Genomic DNA, 26,686 nt, shown 5'->3' on the forward strand with positions numbered 1-26,686 from the left:
AAGTACACAGAGAAGGTCCTGGCAGCAGAAGCTATAAAAAAAAAACAGTCTGACAGTGTTTATCAACAACATTGTTCAGCCTAGAATACAGAAAGCTTAATGAAATATTGTTTCATTTTGTAACTTTCTGTGTTTTTCATATACAGATCAAAGGCATGAACCTCAATCTGCAGATGAAGTCAGTTAAAGCAACCTGACAGGTAAAAAAACATATTTTATTTTTTTATTTTTATTTTTTTTAAATTAAATGTTCCTCTGTTGAACCCCTTAGTTTACTTTAATCAGCACCAATTGCCTTTTTAGTCTCCTCCATTCAATTATAATTTTCCTGGTGATTGTTTTTTTTTTTTTCTATTTTATTAACTAATAGTTACACTTTTTTTCTGTTTTTGTTTGCTTTGCTCATTAATATTTTTACACCGTTTCCATATATTTACATATGTCACACTGAAAAAAAAAAAAACATTTTACTTCATTTGTAAATAACTTTGCAATGCTTTATACCAAAATCATAATTTTAGTGTTGTTTTAAACAGGACGAATTACAGAATAAAAAGCAATCTTTTATATGCCGTAACACTATTTATTTTTAAACTAACACTGCTCCAAAAAAAAAAAAATGCCTTTTGTTTATAAAAGTATTGTTACAGGAAAATTTTCACAAAACAAGCCTTGTTTGTCCTTACAAAACATATGTATGTATGTATTGGGTTGTTATCTTAAGTAATGAAAAAATGATCGCCAAATAAACAGGCTCGTAGCAGAAATTTGAAGATTTGAAAATTGTTCTGGTCTATAAGGGGTAAACAGGTGTGAGAGCTGATGTGGTTAAAGGTCTGAGGGGTGAAAAGTGGTTAAGGTAAGAAAATACCCCACTAACTGTTTTACCCCCACCCCTAGACCCTCTCCTCAAACACCAACCTGGCTCCATATCTGCCACCGGCTCTATCATCACTCTTCTCATTTCCTAGTTTTGCAGGAGAAACTGAGAGCAGCAGAACCATAGGCTTCTATTACCTTTAGTTAGTCAAACTCCTGTGAAGAAGGAGCAGGGACTTCTTTTTGACACAGCTTTGTGTGGGATTCGAAGGGAGAGTGCATGTATGGGTACCTCCTTAGTACCTGGCTTCCTACAGGAGGCACCCAAAGGAGAAAGGGAGGAGACTACAGCACTTGTAGGGACTGCTAGGAGAGGATGAAATGGACAGAACAGGTCAACGTTACCTCTTTTTTTAATTATTATTTGTTTTAACTTTTTCCGTTAAAGTTTCAAGGTTACATTGTAAACATATGTGTGTTAACAACAATTTGCCAATACTTCATCATCCTATCAATTGTGTCTTTATAGTTGTCATTGTCCTACATATATGGAGTTTAAATATCTATGAACAATGTTGTAAATATGTTACCCATAAATAATATTTGGTTCTATAAGGAGAGCCAGGCTTCGAATTAGGCCTAAAGCTGGGGTTCAGTTTTCTGAATGATATGAAAGATCCTTCTATTAACATAATGGTATCCATCCGGTCTAGAATTTGGGCAAATGGGATGTCCCTGGAACCCCAGTTAAGGGCTATAACCAATTGTGCTGCTCCAATATGGGGATATAGCATTCTTACAGTAGAGATAGGCTAAGCAGGGCTAGGAGAAAAAAATAGACAGCTGGGTAAAGAGGAGTGTACAAGTTGACCCAATATTCTTACGGCTAGATCTGCAAGTCTTATCTATGTAGCCTATAGAAGGCTGTATCCCCAAAATATAGGTTTAAAGTGATATTAAAGGTTTCATTTTTAATTTTTTTTATTTTAATAACAATAATACCTACCTGCTCTGTGTAATGGAGTAGAGAGAAAAAGTCCTGGACAGCCGCACTCAAAATAATGAATTACCTTTATTGAATGATGATCATAAAAGATACATGCCACAGCAGAAAATAGCAGGAAACTGACGCGTTTCACACTGTAATTAGTGCTTAATCATAGCTCTGTGTAATGGCTTTGCACAGAGCAGCCACAATCCTTCTCTTCTTGGGTTCCCCGCCCGCGCTCCTTGCTCCTCCTCTTCTTTGAGTGCCCCCACAACAAGACGCTTGTTATGGGGGCACTTGCGCATACTCACTCCTGAGCCCTGCTCTTTGTGTCCATTAGACACACAGAATGGGGCCGGGGCCTGGTCCTGCCCCCGCTCCCTCTTCACTGACTGTGATTGACTGCAGTGGGAGGAGGCAGAGACCTGGCACAGCAGCCTACTGCACATCGCTGGAAGCTACATAATGAAGTTTGTTTTACTTTCATGCATAGAATGCATGAAGGTAAATAACCTTCAACCTTTAGAAATACTTTAAATCTGCAGTTTTCATTAAAAAAATAGTTATATGGTATATTATGTTTTTGCGCTCTCACTTCTAATAAAATCCAGATAACATTTCTAACAGCAAAAAAGAGACAGAGGACTGGAGTCTGTCAGTCAAAGGGTATTGGTGCTTTCTAAAATCCACTAGGAAGTAGACAAGCTAAAAGAACAAAAGAAAAAGAAAAAAGAGTGCAAACCCTAGCGCAGTTAAGGGTAAGAACATATGTAATAAAACCATTACTCTCACATCTATTCCACAAGAGATGGAGCACTTCAGGAAAAACTGGGAAAGGATTGGCAGCCCTCCACGTGTAGGTCCAGGATCCACCTCCGCTGGTGTGCAAGCGGGTTAGTAGGAGAAGTAATCTGGCACTGTGCTCCCTTTGGACAGGCATGGTAGTGCTGGCTTACTACACCTACTAGCCCGCTGGCACACAAGGTAGGTGGATCCAGGACCTAAATACGGAGAGCTGTCAATGCTTGTCCAGTTTTTATTGATGTGAATTACTTACAGGCCGGTTAAAGTATATGCTACAGAGTTCAATGATGCCTTGTTTTGAGTATGAACCTCTTTGACTGCTTATTAAAAAGGGGTATATACCTAAAGTGGAACTTCACGCAAGAGAGGAAGCTCCGCTTTTCTGCTTTCTCCAACTTTTGGCACAATAATTTTTTTTGGGGGGGAAAGGTGCCTAGTTTTGATAGAAACCCGCTTCTGCCTAGCCTATCAGAGCTCAAGATTGTCCCTCCGCTCAAAGCCTCTTTGAGCACATTGCAGGTCCCAGAAAGCTGCGGGACCATTCACAATGCCCAGTGTGGAGGGAAGCTGGCTGTGAAGCTGCAATGAATCACATCTAGCTTCTCAAACTAAAGATGCAGAAGCCAGGGACCTGAAAGCAGGTGAGAAACCGGCCCAGGTGAGGACGGTTCTGGATCTTTGGGCAGGTAAGTGTCCTTTTATTAGAGTGAGCAGCTACAATATTTGTGAATGGTACAGCAGGGGGTGATTACTGGAATTGGTCCTCTGTATGTCTCTTTCACTGCTGCAGAGAGAGCCATACAGGGGATCAGTTCCAGTAATTGCCCATCCCCCTCCCCCCAATGTGCCGATCACCATCCCTGCCCACATCCAATTCACCCAGTTGTCTGGGCCCCCCTGCTGGACTGGGCCCCATAAAGGAGGACCAGTGGTACCCTCTATCTACGGCCCTGCATGCCAATATCAGAATACTGCTGCGATATACTGTAGCTTAGGTACATGATCTCCATGAAGGCACTAGTGACATTGCCTTCCTTGGGGGTATCTGTCCGGGACTATGTCACTAGCACATTCAGGGAATTCAGGAAGTGGAAGTAAGTAAATCAAGTAAGGTAAGTATATAAAAACTTATTTTTAATCAACATTAGATGATTTCACATAAGTATGCAGTGAATCATGGTAATGTGAAGTTTAGAAAAGGGGGAAAGGTTCACTTTAAAGGTAAAATTGCCCTAACCTTAACCTAACAGGCAAACTGTGCTCCCTAACAAATGATTCTAACATAAATGTATCCCCTAAATTAATCCCTAACATTATACCCAAACTCTACCCATTTGCATACTATCTACCCTGTCCTAAACCTTTCCATCATAGTGCCAACCTCCTGGTGCTGAAAGCAACTGATCTGTCCCTGATTTGCAATAGTTGTGTAATTATAGGTGCATTTTTCAGAATAATGACTCAACTAGACACTGGTTATTATGGTCTATGGTTGCTATATTATATTAATGAATACCTCATAGATGCAGAACATATAGTTTATATCAATAACAAAGTGCTGACAGTAAAAGATCGTATTGCTGATATGACTGGAAAAAAAAAATTACTGGTGCTATATATCATCTTTGCAGGAAGCCGACCCAGCCTAGGCTCAGTCACTATGGAGGCAATAATCCTTACTTACAGCACAGTCCTTAGAAAGGGTGGGAATTCTCTACCATGCCAAATTTCTTGATAGCCTGTATAGGCTGTAGCCTAGGGAGGCAGAGTAACTCAGAAACTAAATATATATTTTTTTACGATTAAATGGCATAAATATGCAATAAAAAGTAGAATATGTTTTAGGTACTGTCGTTTACAGCGCCTTGAAAAAGTATTCACACCCCTTGAAATTTTCCACATTTTGTCATGTTAAAAACGAAAAACGTAAATGTATTTTATTGGGATTTTATGTGATAGACCAACACAAAGTGGCACATAATTGTGAAGTTGAAGGAACATGATAAATGTTTTTCAATTTATTTTACAAATAAATATGTGAAAAGTATTCAGTATTGTATTGTATTCAGCCCCCCTGAGTCAATGCTTTGCAGAACCACCTTTCGCTGTTATTACAGCTGCAAGTCTTTTTGGGGATGTCTCTACCAGCTTTGCACATCTAGAGAGAAACATTTTTGCCCATTCTTCTTTGCAAAATAGCTCAAGCTCTGTCAGATTGGATGGAGAGCGTCTGTGAACAACAATTTTCAAGTCTTGCCACAGATTCTCATTTGGATTTAGGTCTGGACCATTCTATCAAATGAATGTGCTTTGATCTAAACCATTCCATTGTAGCTCTGGCTGTATGTTTAGGGTCATTGTTCTGCTGGAAGGTGAACCTCTGCCCCAGTTTCAAGTCTTTTGCAGGCTCTAACATATTTTCTTCTAAGATTGTCCTGTATTTGGCTCCATCCATCTTCCCAGCAACTCTGACCAACTTCCCTGTCCCCGCTGAAGAAAAGCATCCAGTATTTGTAGCTGCTGACTTTTAATTTTTTGGGGGGGGAGCCTGGAGCTCCTCTTTAACCGTTTGCCGACTAGCGCACGCCGGTTTACGTTGGCAGAATGGCACTGGTGGGCAAAAGGGCATACAGGTATGTCCCCTTTAAGATGTGCTGCTGGGCGCCTGCCCACCACGGTCTCCGTGACCGCGGGTCCCGCTGACTCGATGTCTGCCAGGTGCCCGAGATCGTGTCACGGAGAGGTAGAACGGGAGATGCTTTTGTAAACAAAGCATTTCCTTGCTCTGCCTAGTGACAGGACAGAGATTGCTGCTCTCTTTCATCGAGAGCAGTGATCACTGTCCTGTGTGTTGAAGCCCCTCCCCCCACAGTTAGAATCACTCCCTAGGACACACTTAACCCCTTCACCGCCCCCTAGTGGTTAACCCCTTCACTGCCAGTGTAATTTACACAGTAATCAATGCATTTTTATAGCACTGATCACTGTATAAATGACAATGGTCCCAAAATAGTGTCAAAAGTGTCCAATCTGTCCGCCATAATGTCGCAGTCCCGATAAAAATTGCAGATCGCCGCCATTACTAATAAAAAAAAATTAATAATAAAATTGCTATAAATCTATCCCCTATTTTGTAGACGCTATAAATTTTGCGCAAACCAATCAATATACGCTTATTGCGATTTTGTTTTTTTAACACAAATATGTAGAAGAATACATATTGGCCTAAACTGAGGAAAAAAATAGTTTTTTATATATTTTTGAGGGATATTTAATATAGCAAAAAGTAAAAATATTGCTTTTTTTTTCAAAATTGTCGCTCTTTTTTTGTTTATAGTGCAAAAAATTAAAAACCACAGAGGCGATTAAATACCACCAAAAGAAAGCTCTATTTGTGGAAAAAAAAGGCTGTCAATTTTGTTTGGGTACAACGTCGCACGACTGCGCAATTGTCAGTTAAAGCGACGCAGTGCCGAATCGCAAAAAGTGCTCTGGTCAGGAAGGGGGTAAAATCTTCCGGGGCTGAAGTGGTTGATACATCATCATTTTTTTTATTACTTTTGATTATTTCAGGAGGTGTAAGTACATAATTTGACTTGGTATCACCCCCTTGCTCATTTTATTTCAAGAAGCTTGCAAGTAGGAGGAGAGAGTAGAGCGATGAAGCTTATCTAAAAGGCAAAAATGGCAGCCACTCTGATCAATTTTAAGCTAGCAAAAAAAAAACACTTCAGGGCAATATTAAAAACCGAAGAAAAGCCCCCTAACATGCCCTCAGGCTAGCCAGCTAAAAAAAAAAGACTTGTTCCTTCATGTCTCCTCAGTGGACTGTGGGTGCAGTGCCAGCCTCCTGCAGGCTCTTCTTCCAGCGCTCTGTCATACCGAGGTACCAGCTTTCGGTTGGAGAGCTGGAGGAAGTGTCAAAGAACTAGGAGTGTGGTGATTACCACTGTGGCAGACAGGACTTGTAGTTAATTTATTCAGTGATGCAGCTGTGCAGGCAAAACCCCGATAAGCCCCAATGATTTAACCCTGCTGTCACTGGGGTGGGTGGGTCTGCTTAGACCTAAATATGAGTGTGACATGGTGTAAAAGATGAAGTTAGCCTTTAAGGGGGGTGGTATGTCTCATACTTGGCACTTTAGATTATTTTGAGTTGTGGACCACACTTTTTAGAGGTGCTTCGAGGCAACACTGTGGCTTCAACTTGTATTTGCAAATGTATGCAACAAAAACCTCTCAGGCCCGGATTTACTCCCTTTGCCGCCCCAAGGCCGGGTCCTTCAATGCCGCCCTCCCACACAGACACACCACGTCCTTTATCGATGACTTCTACAATAGATCAATTAAAAACATATCTCCACACACGAGAACACTGAAAATAACTGGCTTTAATTGTACAGACTAAAAATACTTCAGGGTAAATGCGCGAGGGGTAAGGATTTTTTGCAGGCAAATTTTCAAGGCAATGGCTGGTGTTAGTGCTTCAATCATCCCCGGCACCATGGTTGTTATGGTGTCAGGATAATTGAAACACATTATTTCTATCATTACATTGTATTATAAACTGAAATAGTTCAACTCACCATAATGCAGAATCATTGGGAGCCCTGAGCGTGTCACTTGCCACCATCTCTTGTCACTTGCCACTATGCCTGCCACCAGATGGGGATATCACTTGTCACACTGCCACCAGATGGGGATGTCACTTGCTACGCTGCCTGCCACCAGATGGGGATGTCACTTGCCACGCTGCCTGCCACCAGATGGGGATGTCACTTGCCACGCTGCCTGCCACCAGATGGGGATGTCACTTGCTACGCTGCCTGCCACCAGATGGGGATATCACTTGCCACGCTGCCTGCCACCAGATGGGGATGTCACTTGCCATGCTGCCTGCCACCAGATGGGGATGTCACTTGCCACGCTGCCTGCCACCAGATGGGGATGTCACTTGCCACGCTGCCTGCCACCAAATGGGGATGTCACTTGCCACGCTGCCTGCCACCAGATGGGGATGTCACTTGCCACGCTGCCTGCCACCAGATGGGGATGTCACTTGCCACGCTGCCTGCCATCAGATGGGGATGTCACTTGCCACGCTGCCTGCCACCAGATGGGGATGTCACACTGCCACCAGATGGGGATGTCACTTGCCACGCTGCCTGCCACCAGATGGGGATGTCACTTGCCACCAGATGGGGATGTCACTTGCCACCAGATGGGGATGTCACTTGCCACCAGATTGGGATGTCCCTTGCCATGCTGCCTGCCACCAGAAGGAGGAGGGCGGAACAGCGGTGCGGGCAATGAGAGATGTCATCTTTCTCCCCCGCCGCCGCACCGCTGACATTACTTGCTACTACTTTCAAAAATGGCGCAGGGCGGCGCAATCACGCTACTGCGCATGCGCCGCCCGACCGAGCGCTTACAAGCTTTCCCGAGCCCGGCCGGCTTCGGAACGGCGCATGCGCAGTTTCGTGGTCGGCTCACAGCCATCTATTCTATGGGCACTGGTGCCCATAATAAACTGTAATCGGCAGCACGAAAGGGGGGGGCGGCCGCGAAGTCGCTGCAGGAGCGGCGCCGCCCCTAGACCACTGCCGCCCCGAGGCCTGGCCTCGGTGGCCTTGTGGCTAATCCGGCCCTGAAACCTCTGTTTTTAGCATTAGTAGAAACAGTTTAGTTTGCTTTTTTTTGCTGATTGGCTTGAATGTGAATTCATCAGTATGCTGCTTCTCCTTTCACTGTCCAGTCACAGTCTGAGGGTCTCTTGCAGTGAGCTAGAATGCATTCTTGTGGGATTTCATATCTCAGCTCTCTAGGAGGACTTGGTGGCCTCACCTGTGACTCACGGAGGCATCAGAAGGCAGGGCAAAATAATATATAGATTTTTTTACATGCTGTATTTTTTTTTAGGCTTTTTGTATTTGGGGATACGGAGGGTTGGGAGTAAAGCGGACTTTGCATTTTCCAAATTTATTGTGAGATATATAATATAATTACCCTAAGCTTGATTCTCTCAGCAGTAAAATAGCTTCTCTGTCCTTTCATCCCGGTTTCTGAAAACAGACCATACCAATTTTTTTGAAGCAGGTGCATCTAATAGAACAGTTTGTGTAATTAGGATTCTAAAACACGCAATGTAAATAAACAGAAAAAAACAAACAATGGAATTGAGGATATGAGTTTAAGATTTATTCTTTATTATACTGTGCTGATGGACAAAGGGAATGCTTAGTAAATGAGGAAGCATTGAAAATAAGCTATGGGAGAATAGTTAATAATTGATTGTTTTGTGGAAAGGTTATGTTACTGAGACAAAAGGTAATGGCAATGGAGTCCGGTGTGGCACAGCTTATGTTTTCATCATTAAATCTACTTTGCAATTGCCTTGTTCTCATTACCGTTCGCATTGGGTCTGGATGACCTTGCCCATCAAGCATTCGATGATTTGCATTCAGCTCCAATACAGAATTTTATTTTGTGAATGGAATATGTCTTTCCTTATTAAACTTGATTAGATTATTTCCATTGTTAGTTTTGATTCTTCACTAAATACCAGGTCCTTACGGAGCATTGTAAAGATAGATTGGTTGTCAGAATAGATAAATTGCTAAGCTAGTCTTGAAATTTTTAAAATTTCTTTTTGAAAGAAATAAAGGAAGGGTAGAGAAATACAGTGCATCTGGAAAGTATTCACAGTGCTTCACTTGTAAATTCATTATTTTCCTCAAAATTCTACAAACAATACCCCATAATGACAATGTGAAATAAGTTTTTTTGAAATCTTTGCAAATTTATTAAAAATACAACATGAAAAAAATCCCATGTACATAAGTATTTACAGCCTTTGCCATTGCACTAAAATTTGAGCTCAGGTGCATCCTGTTTCCGCTGATCATCCTTGAAATGTTTCTACAACTTGATTCCACCTGTGGTAAATTCAGGTGATTTGGGAATTATTTGGAAAGGCACTCACCTGTCTATATAAGGTCCCACAATTAACAGTGCATGTCAGAGCATAAACCAAGCCATGAAGTCCAAGGGATTGTCTGTAGACCTCCGAGACAGCATTGTATTGAGGGACAGATCTGGGGAAGGGTACAAAAAAATGTCTGCAGCATTGAAGGTCCCAATGAGCACAGTGGCCTCCATCATCCATGAATGGAAGAAATTTGGAACCACCAGGACTCCTCCTAGAGTGGGCCACCCAGCCAAGCTGAGCAATCAGGGGAGAAGGGCCTTAGTCAGGGAGGTGACCAAGAACCCGATGGTCACTCTAACAGAGCTCCAGCATTTTTCTGTGGAGAGAGGAGAACCTTCCAGAAGAACAACCATCTCTGCAGCACTCCACCAATCAGGCCTCTATGATGGAGTGGCCAGACGGAAGCCACTTCTCAGTAAAAAACCAATGACAGCCCACCTGGAGTTTGCCAAAAGGCACCTGAAGGACTCTCAGACCATGAGAAATAAAATTCTCTGGTCTGATGAAACAAAGATTGAGGTCTTTGGCCTGAAGTGTCATGTCTGGAGGAAACCAGACACTGCTCATCACTTGGACAATATCATCCCTACAGTGAAGCATGGTGGTGGCAGCATAATGCTGTGCGGATGTTTTTCAGTCGCAGGAACTGGGAGACTAGTCAGGATCGAGGGAAAGATGAATGCAGCAATGTACAGAGACATCCTTGATGAAACCCTTCTCTAGAGCGCTCTGGACCTCAGACTGGGGCGAAGGTTCATCTTCCAACAGGACAACGACCCTAAGCACACAGCCAAGATAGCAAAGGAGTGGCTATGGGACAATTCTGTGAATGTCATTGAGTGACCCAGCCAGAGCCAAGACTTAAACCCGATTGAACATCTCTGGAGAGATCTTAGTAACCTGCGAGCGCCCAGCATGGCACTCGTAGGTTACCTTTTTTGACGCCTATTAGAGCCTATGGCTCTAATCAGGGGCTTCAAAAACACCCCTGCTGCTGTAATTCATGCGCCCTGCGCCCAAAAAGGGGCCGGGCACCTGTATAGAGGTGGCAGCGGCAGCCATAGATAGATTCATGCAATGCGTGAATCTATTTATTGATGATAGAGGGGTGGCAGAAGAGAGGGGGCGCCCTTAATGCACGGGCTGCCACTGTTGTACACTTTTCTGTATCTCCTATAATGCACAATGTTCAACTCTGTTATGTTGCTTATGCCACACTCTTCTACTGTCTATACTTAAATTTGCTTTCTTCTGTACACTGTGGCACCCATTATATACTCAGTTGTACTAGATCATCTATATTATGCTGCACATCAACCTTTTTCAACCAGTGTGCCGTGGCACCCTGGGGTGCCGTTTGGGTTCTTCAGGGGTGCTGTGACCTAAAAATTTCCCCAGATTGCCCAAAATGTTCAATAACAGCAGGTGGATTAAGCCTGTCTTTTTTGTTACACAAAGCCACTGGTTTTTATTGTGCAGTATTGCAGACTTGGGCATTGCCCATTATTGCAGTATTAAACTCAAAAGAAAGCATTTATTATACTGCAGCTTACCAGTTCTAATAACTGATTATAAAGTGCACAAAGGGTACAGAATGGCAAAATCTCCAAAGAGGAAGGGCCTCTAACCCTGAACCTCCTGGGGTTGCAAAGCTCCTGATGGAGTCAATGCAGGCCATGGTCCACCTAGGCCAAAGTCAAGTGGACCCCACTCCTTAGAAACCAGTCGAAGCCAGTCCACCAAGAACTTGTTTAGGGGCTCTCCTGAAAAGAGACCCCTCCGGATGGGGAGAGGCAATAGACCAGAAGGCCACAGAACCTCCCTTGACATCGTGGCAAGCATCAATAACCTGCGTCCTCTGTCTCAACACATGTGAAGTGAAGTGTTCACGAATAAATATTTCACGATCAGGGGCCAGGCCCGAAGACTAATTGCTATAGCAGTAACAGAACTACCACTGACCAGCAGATTAGGTACACAGACAGTCACCCTGGTGAATAAAGCAGGCTCATCTGAGGTGCAGAGTGTTCACCAGAGCTCTTGATGGTGGAAATGGGTTTTTGTGCATGTTAGTACCAGGTCACGGTGGTCCTCAGGATTGCCCCACCAGGAGGTGAGCAAGCTGGGTCCAGTAGCGGATAAGCAGGTAGGGATCAAACAGAAGCGTTGTCAGTAAACAAGCCAAAGGTCAGTAACAAATAGCTCCAGGTTGGGATAAGAACAGAAGCATAGTCGTAGAACAAGCCACGGGTCGATAACAAGTGGTAGCAAAATCTGCATGGCAGCAGGGAAGACAGGAGCGAGATACTAGCTGGAAAGAGCACAGCAATCTGGCAAACAGGAAGTGCAGAGACATAGCTTAAATCAGGAAGTTCATGGGAGGAGCAAAGATTTCAGGGTTCAAGACAAATATGGTAGCTCAGCAAAAAGAGACATTGCCTAACACAGCAAAGTCTCCAGGTTCAAATCCAGACCCTGACAAAATATGTGCTATACAAAAAGTACCATGTAAATACACAGCCAATAGAAGAAATTGCCAGAGCTAGCTACAAGGCCCGCTAAAAGGCTTACTATGAGACAGCGACATGCCAGTAAAAAAAACACAATGAGTGTACTATTTTCCAAAGTGTTAATTTTCTGGCACCCCGGGGACACCACCTCCAGAGGACACACCACCTGGAGCTCCTTGAGCCTCCCAGCCCGGACCAGACAAATGCAGCATCCTACGTTCAATTCAGGAAGGCATTCGAAATTAGGGAGAGCCCTGCCTTCAACAGGGGACAAGCCTGGTAAACCAGGTCAAATCCAATCTGGGAGGAAAATGGTCCCTCCCACTATTCCTACCGTAATGCATAGGGAAAATACTAATCGGTGCTCCCTGTCTACAAAGGTTGTCAGTTTCCTTCCTCCCACAGAAGAACAGATACTGCACTTGATCTTAGCAAAATAAGGCAGAGAAGAAATTATATCATTGATTGATTGAGAGCATGTCGGGTGCCTCCTTGTTTGCCCCTCCTCTACGCCTCTCCATCAGCACTAGGGTCACGTTAGCTGCATGAGGGAGAGAAACGGAGGGAGAAGGGAAACATTGGAATACTAGTCAGTACCAGTGTACAAAGGTATATTTGCATTGTATCTGGCTAAGCGGTTAAATCCACACTTTTTTTTGGTACCACTACTATTCCTTTATATTGGCTTTTGAAATTTACAAATGCAGCAATTTAGAAATAGGATGAAAGGTTTAACACTGGGAAACACTTTTTGAAAGATAAAAAAGTGTATTTTATATACAACTATATAGATCAGACCAAAATGAGGGACAAATGAGGAGGAAAGAGGGACGGAGGGACTTTTCATTATCATAGCTCCCAACTGTCCCTGATTTCAAGGGACTGTCCCTGATTTGGAGCAATGTCCCTCTGTCCTTCATACCTCCTCATTTGTCCCTCATTTTGGTCCAGTGGCGGTGCGTCCATTAAGGGCGCACGGGCGCCGCCCCCTCTCTCCAGCCACCCCCTCTATGAATAATGGATAGCTGCATGCATTGCATGCAGCTATCCGTGGGCACCGCCGCCATCCCCTATTCAGGAGTCCGGCCCCTTTTTGGACGCCGGGCGCCTAAATTACAGCGGTAGGGGTGTATTTTTGAAGCACATGTTTAGAGCCATAGGCTAATAGGCTTCAAAAAAGTGAACTCGGAGCGCAAAGCGTTGCCCTTGGAGTCCACCCAGGTGTGTTAGAAAAGCAAATGAATATTCGCTTTTCTAACACTAAACCACCTCTTCGCCAATCAGGAACCGCGGGTCTGTTACCCGTCACCTGATTGGCTGAAAGGACAGGCGCTGCTTTTGGACGCCTATCAGGATGAGGGGAGGAGACGCATGGAGGACACAGTTCGCTGCTGTCTGACCCACTGCAAGGTCCCACAGCTCGTCACCATCACCCGCTGCCTAACCCACCACCGAGATAGAAAAAGTGCCGGTAAGGTGGGGGGTCACAGTGGGCACAGTGGCGGCATTTGATGGGGCACAGTGGCAGCATTTTGAAGGCGCACAGTGGCAGCATTTGATGAGCACAGTGGCAGCATTTGATGGGGCACAGTGGCTGCAATTGATGGGGCACAGTGGCTGCAATTGATGGGTACAGTGGCTGCAATTGATGGGCACAGTGGTGGCATTTGATGGCACAGTGGCGGCATCTGCTGGCACAGTGGCAGCATTTGATGGGCACAGTGGCAGCATTTGATGGCACAGTGGCTGAAATTGCTGGGCACAGGTGTGGCATTTGATGGGCACAGTGGCGGCATTTGATGGGCACAGTGGCGGCATTTTGGCACAGAGGCGGCATTTGGGCACAGTGGCGGCATTTGATGGGCACAGTGGCTGCAATTGATGGCACAGTGGCTGCAATTGATAGGCACAGTGGCTGCAATTGATAGGCAGAGTGGCTGCATTTGATGGGCACAGTGGCTGCATTGGATGGGCACAGTGGCTGCAATTGATGGCACAATGGCTGCAATCGATGGCACAGTGGCTGCAATTGATAGGCACAGTGGCTGCAATTGATAGGCAGAGTGGCTTCATTTGATGGGCACAGTGGCTGCATTTGATGGGCACAGTGGCTGCAATTGATAGGCAGAGTGGCTGCATTTGATGAGCAGAGTGGCTGCATTTGATGGGCACAGTGAGGCTGCAACTATTGTTTTTTTTTCCAGTATTTCTCTGAATCTTTCAGTTTGTTTGAGCCCCCCCCACACACACACACACAAAATTTGAGCACCAGCCGCCATTGTTTTGGTCTGATCTATATAGATGTATATAAAATGCACTCTTTATCTATCTTATCAAAAAGTGTTTCCCAGCACTAAACCTTCTTTCATCTTATTTCTAAATTTCTGCATTTGTAAATTCGAAAAGCCAATATAAAGGAATAGTAGTGGTAAAAAAGCACTGGTGGGTTTAACCAATCTTGTTCTTTTGTACAATTCTCCTTTGAGGGGGTGTAACAAGGGGTGTGTCCTATGCCTGCATACTTTTCCTTATGAATGTCCCTCAATCCCATCTCAAAAAGTTGGGAGGTATGTATTATACACATTAAACCACTCTTCTTAGCTCATAATCCCTCTACACTTTATACATTGTGCTGTATATTCTATACAGTATACCCCTCCACGCTATACACTTTTCTGTTCACTATAATGCGTGCTACCCCATACTGTACACTGCATTCCTTACTACATAGTGCTTCACTCTAATCGCTAAGATATACATTCTATACTCAACAATCGGCTTTATGTTACTCCACATTTCGCCTGCCACTGTTTATTGTCCCTCTTTCAGAATCCTCAGTCAGCAGACTGTATTCCAGACTTTTCTCTGTCCAAAAATGCACTTTTTAGGTAGTATATTACGAAGGAATAAAATCACTAGTTTAAAATAAAAATTCCATTAGCAATATAAAAAGCTTATCATCATGTTCAAAATTCTGTTCTTTGCGCCATCTTGTGGTCAGCAGGAAAATTAAAGCAGTATTAAAGGGTAAGTTCACTTTTTTTCTAAATTCCAGCTCCCCTATATACTAACACAGCATTAATGTACTTCTTTTGCAGAAAAGAAAAAGTTTTCGATTTATCCTACACAGGCTTTACCTCAGTGTCAGTGCTTGTTGTATAAAAAAAAAAAAAAACGTCTCCAGCTGGCCAGAAACCCATACAAAGCTGGAATCAGCTTTTAATTGGGTCTTCGCTATAGTAACCCAGAAGCGATGACATGACATCACGTCTGGTTTACCTGGCTGTCAACGCCACCATTTTTTGAAAATCAAAAGTATTCAAAAATGCAGATTTTGGCGTTTTGAATGCTTTCAAGTGCAAAGGTGGATTTTGGGGTGTTATTGACCCCAGATCCCTCCATAAAAAGTACCTGTCGCATGCCTGTTTGCTGTCACAAGAATGTTTACATTCCTTGTGACAGCAATAAAAGTGATAAAAAAAAATTAAAGCAACAGTGTAAAAAAACAAATAAATGAATTAATAAAATAAATAAATAAATAAAAGTTCCCCCTGCCTCCTTGTGCTAGCATGCAAAGGAGAACGCGTGTCTCGGCCCTGCACGCCCGCAAACAGCGGTCATTCCACACATGTGAGGTATGTCAGATCATGGGCAGTAATTCTAGCACTAGACCTTCTCTGTAGATATAAAGTGGTAACCTGTAAAGACCTTTAAAGCATCGCCTATGGGTAGTAAAATCTGCCATTTGTCGCTGCTGCAGGCGTGCAGGATTTTAAAGCGTGACATGTTTGGTATCTATGTACTCAGCGTGACATCAACTTTTATACTTTACAAAAACATTGGGTTATGTATTGTGTTTTTTTGCATTAAAATGAAAAAAAAAATTCCAAAAAATTGTGATTGAAAAACCGTTGCATAAATACTGTGTAACATAAATAAATTGCAAAACCCACTAATTTATTCTATAGGGCCTCTGCTTTGAAACAATATATAATGTTTGGGGGTTCTAAGTTTTTGTAACAAAAAAAAAGTATTATTACATGTGAATAAAAAGTGCCAGAAAAAGCCTGGTCTTCAAGTGTGTAGGAGCTGAGCAATCTGATAACAGCCTATGTGGAAAGGGCTATAGTATTGAAAAAGGAGAAGTATGTCCTGTGTTCTGTAAAGCTCACCATACACTAAACAATCTGATTATACAATCTCCTTTCAATCTACCACCAACTATGTAATACTACAATGCCTTGGAAAAGTATTTATACCCCTTGAAATTTTCCACATTTTGTCATGTTGCAACCAAAAACATAACTGTATTTTTTGGGGATTTTATGTGATAGACCAACATAAAGTGGCACATAATTGTGAAGTGGAAGGAAAATGATAAATATTTTTCACAATAATTTTTTACAAATAAATATGTGAAAAGTGTGGTTTGCATTTGTATTCAGCCCTCTTTACTCTGATACCCCTAACTAAAATCTAGTGGAACCAATTGCCTTCAGAAGTCACCTCATTTGTAAATTGAGTCTACCTGTGTGTAATTTAATCTCAGTATAAATACAGCTGTTCTGTGAAGCCCCCAGAGGTTTGTTAGAGAGTCTTAGTTAACAAACAACTTCATGAAGGCCAAGGAACACACGAGACAGGTCAGGGATAAAGTTGTGGAGAAGTTTAAAGCAGGGTTAGGTTATAAAAAAATATCCCAAGCTTTGAACGTCTCACATTCAATCCATCATCCGAAAATGAAAAAAAGGATAGCACAACTAGAAACCAACTAAGACATGGCCGTCCACCTACACTGACAGGCCGGGCAAGGAGAGCATTAATCAGAGAAGCAGCCAAGAGGCCCATGGTAAATCTGGAGGAGCTGCAGAGATCCACAGCTCAGGTGGGAGAATCTGTCCACAGGACAACTATTAGTCGTGAGCTCCACAAATCTGACCTCTATGGAAGAGTGGCAAGAAGAAAACCATTGTTTAAAGAAAGCCATAAGAAGACCAGTTTGCAGTTTGCGAGAAGCCATGTGGGGGACACAGCAAACATGTGGAAGAAGGTGCTCTGGTCAAACGAGACCAAAATTTTACTTTTTGGCCTAAAAGTAAAACACTATGTGTGGCAGAAAACTAACACTTCACCCTGAGCACACCATCCCCACCGTGAAACAAGGTTGGTGGCAGCATCATGTTGTGGGGATTCTTTTCTTCAGTAGGGACAGGGAAGCTGGTCAGAGTTGATGGGAAGCTGGATGGAGACAGATACAGGGAAATCTTAGAAGAAATTCTGTAAGAGTCTGCAAAAGACATGAGACTGGGGCGGAGATTAACCTTCCAGCAGGACAACGACCCTAAACATACAGACAGAGCTACAATGGAATGGGTTAGATCAAATATCAAATCATATTCATGTGTTCGAATGGGCCAATCAATATAAGTCCCGTTTGCAGTTTGCGAGAAGCCATGTAGGGAACACAGCAAACATGTGGAAGAAGGTGCTCTGGTCAGATGAGACCAAAATGTAACTTTGTGGCTTAAAAGCAAAACGCTATGTGTGACAGAAAACTAACACTGCACATTACCCTGAACACACCATCCCCAACGTGAATCATGATCGTGGCAGTATCATGTTGTGGGGATGCTTTTCTTCAGTAGGGACAGGGAAGCTGGTCAGAGTTGATGGGAAGGTGGATGGAGCCAAATACAGGGCAATCTAATGCCCCGTACACACGGTCGGATTTTCCGACGGAAAATGTGCGATCGGAGCGTGTTGACGGAAATTCCGACCGTGTGTGGGCTCCATCGGACATTTTCCATTGGATTTTCCGAAACACAAAGTTTGAGAGCAGGCTATAAAATTTTCGACAACAAAATCTGTTATCGGAATTTCCGATCGTGTGTACACAAATCCGACGCACAAAGTGCCACGCATGCTCAGAATAAATAAAGAGATGAAAGCTATTGGCTACAGCCCCGTTTATAGTTCCGACGTACGTGTTTTACGTCACCGCGTTCAGAATGATCGGATTTTACGACAACTTTGTGTGTCCGTGTGTATGCAAGACAAGTTTCAGCCAACATCCGTCGGAAAAAATCCTAGGATTTTGTTGTCGGAAAGTCCGATCAATGTCCGACCGTGTGTACGGGGCATTAGAAGAAAATCTGTTAGAGCCTGCAAAAGACTTGAAACTGAAGTGGAGGTTCACTTTCCAGCAGGACAGCGACCCTAAACATACAGCCAGAGCTACAATGGAATGGTTTAGATCAAAGCACATTCATTTGATAGAATGGTCCAGTCAAAGTCCAGACCTAAATCCAATTGAGAATCTGTGGCAAGACTTGAAAATTGCTGTTCACAGACGCTCTCCATCCAATTTGACAGAGCTTGAGCTATTTTGCAAAGAAGAATGGCCAACAATTTCACTCTCTAGATGTGTAAAGCTGGTAGAGACATCCCCAAAAAGACTTGCAGCTGTAATTGCAGTGAAAGGAGGTTCTACAAAGTATTGACTCAGGAGGGCTGAATACAAATGCACGCCACACTTTTCACATATTTACTTGTAAAAAATGTTGAAAACCATTATATAATATCATTTTCCTTCCACTTCACAATTATGTGCCACTTTGTGTTGGTCTATCACATAAGATCCCAATAAAATACATTTACATTTTTGGTTGCAACATGACAAAATGTGGAAAATTTCAAGGGGTATGAATACTTTTTCATAGCACTGTATGTATGTGCAAGGGCCTGCCTGATTGAAAACAGAGTGATTGGATAGATTGTGTGTCTTCCTATTATATAGTTTTGAAAAATGTTTTGTTTTGTTTTCAATAGTTTTGAAAAGAAGATCGTACAGAGATTGTACAATCAGATCGTATACACTTAAAATGAACTAGTTGCACTTTCGGTGCCAATAATTGTTAATGGCACACCAAACACAGAAGAAAACACACATTTTGCCACGTGAAAAACCAAGTGACAAATGCAGCAAGATGAACAATACAAAGATGCAAACTGCAACACGCCAAAATGTCCCATGATCTACTGTTCCACGTGTAGGGCAGCCCATTGAAATCAACGGGCTGCCCTATGCACGTCACAGTTAAAACAAGCCAAAAAATGTCTGTTCCCACTACTCTGGGTGTGAATGGGACCTAAAAGTAAAATTGGTGTGTTTACACAAGAACAAATAGCCTCAATTCACACCTGTGCATTTCCAAACACATTCCAAATGTGCTTGCATTGTCATTACATGGTACAGGCACCCCAAATTGCGTGAAGCAGGCATGCATTTGCCCTGCAACAAACACACAGCAATTGTAGCAACAAATGTGGTAAAAACTCCAAAAAAAGTGTCATTCACTGTAGGCAGACACACATCGCTGTGACATGGAAACAAGCAGCTTGAAACAGTGTGGAGCCAGACCCAACAAATACAGAACCCTGCCCCAAAGCACCCCCCCCCCCATGTTGAGGGCATGTGGCCAAATATGATTCAGGAAGGGTGAGGCCCCCCTCTTTCCTGGCCTGCCGCGCTGCATGCTCAGATAAGGGTCTGGTATGTAAGAAAATTTAAAAATGGTGGTGCTGCGCTGTAAGATGACTAATGAAAATAACTAATACAATATATACAGTTTAAAGCGCAAGTGCAAATAACATCAAATCATCCACACTGAGTGAATAGATGTGATGGAGGAATCACAAACACGGTTTTGCCTATCGCTCAATCCTGACGCATATCCGCACGACCACGCCCATGTGACGCTCAATCCTAATGACACGCGCCGGGATTGAGCGATGGCCAAAACTGGAAGTGACGCAGAAATACAAGCTCGCCTCTTGTGGATTGTTTTTATGTGAGCTTTTTTTAAAAGTGAGTGTATCAGCTCTATGTTTTATCTCAATAAACCCCCTTTTTTTTAAACGTTATCACACCATCTGGGATCTTTCTTCCAGCTCTATTACAGAGGTAACCATATAGGAGGCTGTATTCATCATAAGAAACCACTACTAGACCCATTGGAGAGAGACCCCCAGAGGCTCCACGGAGGCTGTCTGGAGTACCTGACCTAGTTATATGCTGTTACCTTACAGAAGTAAGGTGAGAGGCTAGTGTACACTCAAGTGTCATCACAATGGATTGGCTAGGCATCAGCCGTTTATTCACTGTCCATGGTGAAGGGAATCATCACTTATTCATTCACTTTAGACTTATTTATGTAATTTCACGTGTTGCTTGGTATTTGTGCCTAGGTTGGCACATCAGACATTTTTGCATTTCCACTTTTTGATAGTTATTTGTGTCTAGGCTGGCACATTGGACATTTATCATATTTGCACCTTTATTTCATTGCACTGTTTCAACCATTTGCTTTGTTTGCACATTATGATTCTCATCAATTTACGTTACATTTGTTCATCATGTTTGTGATTCATCCGTCACATCTATTTACTCAGTGTTGATCATTTGCACATTAATGTTATTTGCACTTGCACTTTAAACTGTAGATATTGTGCCACTAAGTTATTTTCTTTAGTCATCTTACAGCGCAGCACCACCATTTTTTTTACATATATCTGCTACGGATCAGCCGAACGGTGTTTGCCGCAGTAGGTTGTCTATTTAAGTTACCAGATTCCAGTTGACAACACTAGAGTACCACCTTTTTAAGGGTCTGGTATGGATTTCGGGGGGGGAAGGGGGGGCCACACTGCTTTTTTTTTCTTTAATTTTCTTTTGCCGGCAACTTCGGCAATGTTTTTTTTTTTAATTCAGCTGTCATGACTCTTCCGTTGTTAAGGAGGCAACAGCCAACTTCCCTGCCCCACTCCCTAACAACCTATTGACGCTGCGATCGGCAGGCAAACATCCCCCCGAGCAAACAGAAAATGTGGGTGTTTGGCAAACACCCGAATGAGCGATGATCAGGCCCAACCTATGCTCGGCTCGAATTGTTTGCCCATTCAGACTTGTGTGCGAGACCTGTATTATAGGGATATGGTAAAAGAGCAAAACTGACGAACTTTACTGTTACCAGAAAAGGACTTCACCACATAAATGTAGTTTAGAGGGTATTTTATTACAAACAATTTAAAATATTATAGCATATGCTCATAAAAACATGAGATAATAATAATTTAGGCCGTACATATATACCCCAATAAAATATTTTCTTTGCTATAGTGTCAAGAGGTCAGCGCATTTTACATACATATATATAATATACATATACATACATAATATACATACATAATATATTACATATACAAACTCATGTAAAGCCCACTGGAATTTATAGATGAAAATACAGAAGCTAGGAGTATACCATGATATAAAACTAGTTGCATTACAAAAATTCTAAAATTTAATAATAAATACAGAGCTGAATAAGAATTTAGTTTTAAGTCTATAGTTTGCCTTTAAATTCATTTTAAACCTAAACTTTAAGCAAGCAAACATCCTACATGATGCCAACATATACAGCCAGGCAGTATGCATGTACAGCTTGTAAAACACAATTTCACTTTAATGCCACAGGCCATTCTGTATTTATTTAATATATTTCATGTATATGGAAATAAGGCTGTTTTGTAGAAAATGGAGCTTCAGTTCATCTTAATTAGTGTCAGGAGATGGAGTATTCAGACTTGGATTTATTGCAAGCAGAGTACAGGTCTTTCTTACAGGCAATTCAATTCTTTATAATTACATTGGTTAGATTCTATATCAATGTAGAAAATATAACATTATCCATTTGAAGGGCCCTGCCACTAAGAATGGTCTATAATGTAGGAGTAAAAAGTATGTCTAACCTAAGTGTGGTCATTGATATTTATTTCCGAAAAATGTGTTTTTTAAAGAACAAAGGTAAAAAAAAAAAGAGAAAAAAAGCATTTATAAAATAACTAATTTTATAGTTATATGTAAAATTTTGAAAAGCTTTTCAAACATAAAAATACAGAAGATACAGTTTTGAATTTGAGGAGTTTTTTTTTTTAATGCACTTCTTGTCCAGGCTTTGTTCATATGGTATTTCTATCAGCTTTAGAGTAGTTGTTGATGTCTTAGTGCTTATGTATATGGGATAGGGAAGAGCGCCTAAATTGAAAGAATTCGATTACCAGATAAAAGTACCATCATCCCAAATGTCTAGTACAAAGAGAGGCAGGGGGTAAGGAACGGCCGCAGTTGGCTGCTTCTGTCGGCCTATAGGTAAAAGTCATCAAATAGGCTTTACAACCACTTTCAGTCAGCAGAGGGAGAACTATAGCCAGAAAAGCCTATGAATTCCTGTGCAGCACTATGAGGATCATGGGATGTGAAGTCCAGGAAGTAAGTCATATTCTGAAGCTTATGGACCCTATGCACCAGAATTCACAAGAGACACTGGGGCAAGGAGGAGGAGAGCAGTTGCTTTTCTGAGACTGTTCAGATAGACTCTTTATCTTGATGCTGAGGGAACCGATGAGAGCAATCTGCTTCATACTCACCAGACTGCAAATGCAGACAGGTGAAGATCAAAAGTCTGATGCAGAACAAAAGGAGTTCAAAAGAACTTGTGAAGGAACACAGATGGAACAAGGGGAGGACTTGGAACCTTTGGCCTGGGTGACAATCCGAGCAACTGACCCTTCCATAGTAGGGCTAAGGCAACACACAATGAGCACTGTATATGTATATAGTATGTACTCATAGTTAAATGAGGTACTTTATGAGCTGGACAAGATGACTACTGCTCTGTAAAAATGATATGGCTAAATAAAATACCACGCCATTATTATAAATAATCCATGTCATTCGGCATTCGGGACAAAGCAACAGGTTTTATTTTAATGTCCCCTTCCCTAATATAACTTACCTTACTTTTACTCCACCACCATCTGATCATTCACCCTAGGGCAGGGATATACAATTAGCGGACCTCCAGCTGTTGCAGAACTACAAGTCCCATGAGACATAGCAAGACACTGACAGCCACAAGCATGACACCCAGAGGCAGAGACATCACTGGCTGCTGCTCCATGGATTATCTCCTAAATGGTGCACATTTAGGAGATGTTCGTTTTACCTACAGGTAAGCTTTAATATAAGCTTACTTTTCACCCCCTTCCTGCCCAAGCCAATTTTCAGTTTTCAGCGCTGTCGCAATTTGAATGACAATTGAGCGGTCATACAACACTGTACCCAAATGAAATTTGTATCATTTTTTCCCCACATTTAGAGCTTTCTTTTGGTGTTATTTGATCATCTCTGCAGTTTTTATTGTTTGCCCTATAAACAAAAGAAGAGTGACAAGTTTGAAAAAAAACACAATATTTTTTACTTTTTGCTATATTAAATATCCCAATTTAAAAAAAAAAAAATCCCTCCCCTTGATACCACGAATATGAGGATCCTTCCATAGGCTTTGCTGGATCAGGGAGGCCATTCAGCATAGGTTTGCTGAGGCATTCGGTCCAGAGTCCTCTGGGTCACTAAGAATGACATGATTCACAGCCACCTCCTCCCAGCCACGTACAAGTCCATGGGTTTCTTGGGACTGTAAATGATCCCTTGAAGACTGCTGCTGATGCTGAGTGCCAGGCTCCACCTCCATGCTGACACAATCCTCCTCGTCCTCTTCCTGTGTGATCGGCGGGCATGCAGGAACACTGTCTGGATAAAGGGGGCCTTGAGAGGTAAGGAAGTCCTCCTCTTTCTCCCTCTGTTCTGCCTCAAGTGCCCTGTCCATTATTCCATGCAGTGTGTGCTCCAACAGGTGGACAAGAGGGACTCTGTCACTGATGCATGCACTGTCACTGCTCACCATCCTCGTGGCCTCCTCAAATGGTGCATGCATCCCTGATCATAGCCCACTGGCCTGGAGAAAAAAAACAAGCTCCCCTGACCCTGTCTTGGTGCCATAGTCACATAGATACTCATTGATGGCCCTCTGCTGCGTGTGCAGCCGCTGCATCATGGCCAACGTTGAGTTCCACCTGGTGGGCATGTCACAGATTAGGCAGTTCTTGGGCAGGTTAAATTCCTTTTGGAGGTCAGCCGAGCACTGGCATTATATGACCTGCGGAAATGCACACAGACTTTCCTGGCCTGCCTCAGGACATCCTGCAAGCCCGGGTACCTGCCCAAGGACCGCTGCACCACCATGTTAAGGACGTGAGCCAAACAGGGCACATGGGTCAGTTGTCCCTGTCGGACGGCGGAGAGGAGGTTGGTGCCATTGTCGCAAACCACCATACCTGGCTTAAGCTGGCGTGGCGTCAACCACCTCTGAACCTGCCGTTGCAGAGCTGACAGAATCTCTGCCCCAGTGTGGCTCCTGTCCCCCAAGCACACCAGCTCAAGCACCGCATGGCATCTTTTTGCCTGCATGCTTGCTTAGCCCCTTGAACGCCTACGGAGCACCGCTGGTTCCGAGGACAAATCAGCACAGGAAGAGGCCATGGAGGAAGAAGAAGAGGAGGGCGTGGTGGAGAGAGGTGTGGCAGAATCACCACTAGTAGAATTTTGGAGGCGTGGTGGTGGAACAACCTCCAACACTACCGCACTCTGTCCTGCATCCTTCCCAGCTGCCAGAAGAGTCACCCAGTGTGCGGTGAAAGATAGGTAACGTTCCTGTCCATATCTGCTGGACCATGAGTCAGCGGTAATATGCACCTTACGCTGACCACCCTGTCCAGCGAGGCCAAGACATTGCCTTCCACATGCCGGTAGAGAGCCGGAATCGCCTTCCATGAGAAAAAGTGGCGTTTGGGGACCTGCCACTGAGGAACCACACATTCCACAAACTCACGGAAGGGATCAGAGTCTACCAACTGAAAAGGCAGCAGTCAAAGTGCTAGCAATTTAGCCAAGCTAGCATTCAACCGCTGGGCATGTGGATGGCTGGGAGCAAATTTCTTTCGGCGGTGCAGCAGCTGGGGCAGGGAAATTTGCCTGGTACAATCTGACGTCGGTGTACCGATAGCAGATTGCCCGCAAATACTTGGCTGTGACACACCTAATTCTAAACCTTCATTCCTCTCAGTGCAGGTTTCAGAGAGGAATGAAGGTATAGTGAGGTTAGAGATCCCAGCTGAAGAGGAGCAAGGAGAGGTCCGCTTTGTTCTTTGGTGTGGGTCTTTTAGGTATGCTTGCCAACGAACTTCATGGCAGGTCGACATATGTCTGGTCAAGCATGTGGTGCCCAAACGGGTGATGTTTTGGCCACGCGAGATACGCTTGACACATATGTTGCAAATAGCAGTGGTGGGATCTGATGCACTCATCTTAAAAAAGGCCCACACCAAAGAACTTTTGGAATAACGTGCAGAGACAGCAGCGCCCTGCACATGCGGAGCTCTGCGGTGTGATGCAGTCAGTGTGCTGCCCTTAATCTGGCCCCTGGAGGGCATCCTGCCTCGTTGGAGATTAGCCTCCTCCTCCTCTCTCCTATCAGGCATGCACGTGGAGTCAGTGACCTCATCATCCCCTCCCTCCTCATCACTGGAGCAAAGCTGGCAGTATGCTGCAGCTGGGGGAACATGACTGCCAGATTGCTGTCCTTCTTGGGCACCCCCTCTCTCTGGGCTCACGTTTCTGCCTTCCTCTAGCTGGGTACCATCATCGGAGCCTTCAAAACGCTGGGCATCCTCCTGGAGCATGTACCCAATACTGTGGTCAAACAGTTCGGGGGACTCCTCAGGAGGGCATGGTGGGGCTAGTGAAGGAGTGACTGATGCCATTGAGCCGAGGGAAGAGGCCGTGTTGGCAGCTGCTTTGCCAGACAAAGTACCCTGAGCCTGGGTGAGAGAGGATGAGGAGGATGAGGACGGCTTGGTCATCCACTCTACCAAGACTTCTGCATGTTGCGGCTCAACACGGCCAGCTGCCGAAAAAAAGGACAAGCGTGTCCCACGGCCACGTGCGGATGAGCATGCAACGTCTCCACAACCAGCACTGTTGCCTCTAGACACAGAGCCTGTTTGCCCTCTTTTATTGGCTTGCGACTGTCTACCTCTCCTTGTTGGCCTTCCAGACATACTAATGGCCTGCAGTGAGATGTAGCTGCACAAATCTGGGATGTATATATATATACTGATACTGCAGCTAGCAGAATCAACTGCCTGCCTGTAGTATTATTAGTATGGAAAAACACCAGCAATTGTCTTCAAGTAGCTTTAGGTGCACACTGTGCAGAGGACGCAGTACACTAACTGTAAATACTGCAGCTGCCTGCCTGTGGTACTAATAGAATCAGAAGAACACCACCAATTTTCTTCCGGTAGCTTTAGGTGCACACTGTGCAGAGGACGCACTACACTAACTTGTAAATACTGTAGCTAATAGGACTAATAGGATCAGAAGAACATCAGCAATTTTCTTCAGGTAGCTGTAAATACTGTAAAAACACCTGCCTGCCTGTCAGGATGCATATATATATACACAATACACTGTAAGTGCAGCTAACTGACTCGCCTGCCTACTCTATCTAACTTAAATCAAATGACACCGTCTCTCTCTCTCTCTCTGTCTCTCTCTCTCAATGCCAGAACACACTACACAGAGCCGACGTGCAGTCGGCCTTCTATAGTGTGCATTCG

Source organism: Aquarana catesbeiana, linkage group LG11 (genome assembly GCF_042186555.1).
Source record: "Aquarana catesbeiana isolate 2022-GZ linkage group LG11, ASM4218655v1, whole genome shotgun sequence".
NCBI classification, from domain to species: Eukaryota; Metazoa; Chordata; class Amphibia; order Anura; family Ranidae; genus Aquarana; species Aquarana catesbeiana.